At 29.3% G+C, this 4,005-nt stretch overlaps 1 protein-coding gene across 3 annotated transcripts in view; it reads left to right on the top strand.

The window, feature by feature from the left end:
- LOC107439819 (unextended protein) overlaps positions 1 to 4,005 on the top strand; it is a 100,896-nt gene that overhangs the window by 67,929 nt on the left and 28,962 nt on the right. The window lies entirely within an intron of this gene.

The following is a 4,005-nucleotide window of genomic DNA, read 5'->3' as shown; positions in this document are numbered from 1 at the left end:
AAATTTCTGAGATTTTAAATCTGTTATTTTACCTTAATTTTAATTAAAAAATATTTTGAAACCTGCTGATTACCTATAGTATAATTAAATTTCAATATAATGCATGGCAACTGTTGGTAGTTTTGAAGTTTATATAGTTTCTTGGCAAACTTCAGTTTTTGACGGTTTCAACCAGTATTATATACCCTTGTCATGTCAAAAACCACTTTGTGACATCAAAAACCCAACTCTGTGTGCAGGGTTCAAATTAAATGGGTTTCGGTGAGCGGGGTTTTAATCCCAGTAATGGTCGATACGAATTCCTCACCGGGCTCGCACCGACCTTAGTGCTGATGTATCCTCAATGGTAGACGAATCATGGGTTAGAGTCCCCTTACCGTGAGGCTAACTGTTGATTTTTATGGTTTTCTTCTCCATGTAAAACCAAATCTGGTTAGTTCTATCAAAAAAGTCCTGCACAAAGGAAAACTTCTCCCAATACCTTAATTAAGGAATTCCCCTGTCTTCTGGATTGGGTTCAAACTTACAAGGCTATGGAGTTGAACATTAGTAGTCGTAAACCCAAAATAGGTTCGGCTGACAAACGACGGCTATAAAATAAAATATATATCTTAATCAATATAATATAATTTTTTTAATTAGTATAAAAATGGAGCGCAGTTTTAAGATTTAGTCTTAAAAATAAAAAGAGAAATATCTAGGAAACTGAAATGGGATTTTAATCATAAGAACCTTTTTAAAAAAAACCAATCTGGCAATACTGTTTTCCGTTGCTTGGAAACAGAATTTGATTCTTGTTATAGTTTATTACAACAAGCTTTTAGGTTAATTATGAAACTTGTAAAGAATTACTCAGAATCAGTTTGCTTAGGCTATTCGAATAAACATATAATAAGATTATTTACAATCAGTCTTCACTGCTCTAAACTCATTGCAAAGTGTCTGAAATAAATCTGACTAATTAGTCGCATTGCTTATTGGGAAAGTTTCCAGTTGATGGCGGTCATTTGCAATGAACCACATTTTGCAATTAGCCTTCTTTGGAAACAAAAAATTTGGAAACAATTCGGAACGAAAAATTTCTTCAAGTTTAAAGTCTTCAAAATAATCAAATTTTTTTTTGTATATTTATTTAGTTACATTTATTAATATCTTACAGACAGCAGTGTAGTTAATTGACATTTGCTCAAGAAAAAAATAAAATAGAAATTCACCAAATTTTGAATGCCAGGAAAATGACATATTAGCTTAGAAGTTTAAAAAAACAGTCATTTTAATCCAATAGTAAGTAACTCAACTTAAACCTTTGAGTTAGATGGACCATGAATTGTTTAAATAAATTCTTTTATCCACTGTAGAAAGAATCAAACATGTTTTTGTTGCTGATATGTACAGGATAAAATTGTGTATAATAATCAATCATTAAATAAAAAAACTTTGATTACATTCAAGCCTATTACAATCTTATATAAACTTGATATTAGGTTAATATTTGCTTTCTCTCTTTACATTCAACTGTTTAAAAAATTTTCGGGTAACTGTTTTTTCAATGTCCTGGCATTCATAAGCCCGGAAAATGACAGTCAGGATAATGTCAATTTGCCATTATATAGCATTTAATTTCACTATAATTTAACATTTCGGCCTAAGATGTCTACATTCCGCAGAAAACAACAGGATTTCTTGAAATAACTCAGGTAAATCTATGTAGTTCATGTTATTAATGCTTTCAAGAAGACAGGAAAATGACAACATAAAAACCTACTCACCTTGAAAAATTTTTGGAAATAGGTTTTGAACCAGAAAGTTGGTACTTCGTTCATGCAATAAGACATGTTCAGATGTTCAGATAGGATGGTATTCAATCTATTAACATAAGATATTGATTGCTGGCGTTATCTATTTTGGTTATAAATCACTAAATAGGAAAATGACAGATTTTCTTGTGACATACAAATTATTGACAGAAAAAATTATTTTCAACAAAGTTTTTGTAGATAATCCCCTCCGCATATATTCTAGAAATGCTTACAACGGTTGAGATAAGAAAAAATTAGGCATTGAAAAATTTATGGGATGTTTTGAAACTAGTTATTATTGGAAATATTGTTTGCGACATACCAGGAAAATGACATTTTGAAATTCAATTAAATTTTTTAAATATTCAAAACAGCCAATGCTAGTAAAAGGTCATTTTAGAATACTAACAGTAATGCTATTTATTAAAATTAAAAAAAAAAAGAAAAAAAAGAAAGTTCTTTTAGTAGTATAGTGTTAGATCTTGAAGCAAGAAACAGTAAATTTTCATATTTCGTGAGAATCACCCACGTATATATATATATATATTCAAAAATTTCAAAGCTTACGTGAGATAGTGCCTTTCAAAAATAAATTAAAAACATATTAAAAGCAAAATAGCAATACTGGAAAAGTAATTTTTCAATTTATAATTAAAACATGATCAGAGAGAAAAAAGGAATATTGTCTAATAGGGAATTTATTAAAAGGATTTAACGAAGAAAAATATCAACCGGCACTTAAAAAGAACAAAGTTATGAAGTATTTTCACTGTTTGTTATTCTTCTTTTCTTATGAAATAACATTTTTATAATTTGTTGCCATAGTAGCGCGAAATGTAGGAAAAGTGGAGGGCGTTACTTTGGTAACAGAAGAATAAAATTTCTCAATAGCAGAATAAGAAAAGTAACTTTTCTCTTAAGAACCAGTCATCGGGCAGTGAGAAACATTCCATATATTTTTTCTTTTAAAGTTCCGAACGATTTTTTTATATTAAATTCTCACATACAACGAACATACATTGTTTTCATTCTATTTTTAATGATGTAAAGCATGTTTTAATTAAAAAAAAGTTTTTTTAAGGTTTAATTAAAAGATTCTCTTTGCAGTATTATGCTTTTAACAGTTTTATATTATCTATGAAAAACACTTGCTGTTTCACATAATACCAAAAACTGTCGAATTTACTTTTATTATTCTCGATTCTCGAAGTATAAGTTTTTTTTAATAAATAAGTGCAAGAAATTCAATCGCTTACAACTATCTGAAATTTTTTTTTTCGAAAATTATTTTAACTCTTAAAACATATTAGAGCCGCTTTTATATATGTGTAATGTCAAAAAAAAATCGATTTTTCCCTGTTACATTTAAGAAATTTTGATTAATTTGCAAATTTATGAATTTTTGAATAGGAAAACGAATACAAGTATTTCAGCATTATCTATTTTCTTTATTGTGTGTTCAATTGAATCGTTGTGTGTTGAAAGGGATTTAATCTTGCTAACTAATTTTAGATAAAGAAATACGACTAATAAGGGAATTACACATCTCAAAAAAAAAATTCTTATTTAACTTTCTAATTTTTAAATCTAATCATTGATAGCATCGTCGTTAGTGCACTCTGACTGCAACATGAGGTTGTAGATATTTTTCAGAGATCGTCAAAACGAGCTCTCTAAATAAGAGCCTCTCTCAAATATTTTGAATACATTTTAATCTACTTATTTGTTTTGTTAACATTTTATGTTCTGATATTTTTTTCATCTTTACTTAATTAACCTTTTTCGCATTTGATGTGAAGCATTGCCCGCTCGCTGGGAGAGTTTTTATTGGGCTCTCCTAAAGGTTTTCATCAACATAAAGTCTATGGAAAAAATTCCGTACCACCCAAAAGTGGTCGTAAATAAAGGAAGGCGTTACATAGAGGTTGCACTGTAAGTATATATATATATATATATATATACATACACCCTTGTGCAAATTAATTGAAACAAACTTTTTTTTCGTGTTTTTTAAAGAAGATGTTTTGGGGTTGTTTCGGTTACAATGGGGTTGGACCTTTGCAGCCTATTGACGGTATGATGCGTTCTGAGCAGTACATTACTATTCTGGGTAAAAAAGTTGTTCCAGAGTTGAAGAAACGATACCCTGATGGAACAGGGATTTTTCAACAGGATTTAGCTCCTTGCCATACGTCCAAAATTGTCA

The sequence above is a fragment of the Parasteatoda tepidariorum genome, chromosome X2 (assembly GCF_043381705.1).
Source record: "Parasteatoda tepidariorum isolate YZ-2023 chromosome X2, CAS_Ptep_4.0, whole genome shotgun sequence".
NCBI lineage: Eukaryota > Metazoa > Arthropoda > Arachnida > Araneae > Theridiidae > Parasteatoda > Parasteatoda tepidariorum.
Note: the sequence above shows the minus strand (reverse complement) of the source record. Positions and strands in the feature narration are given on the sequence as shown.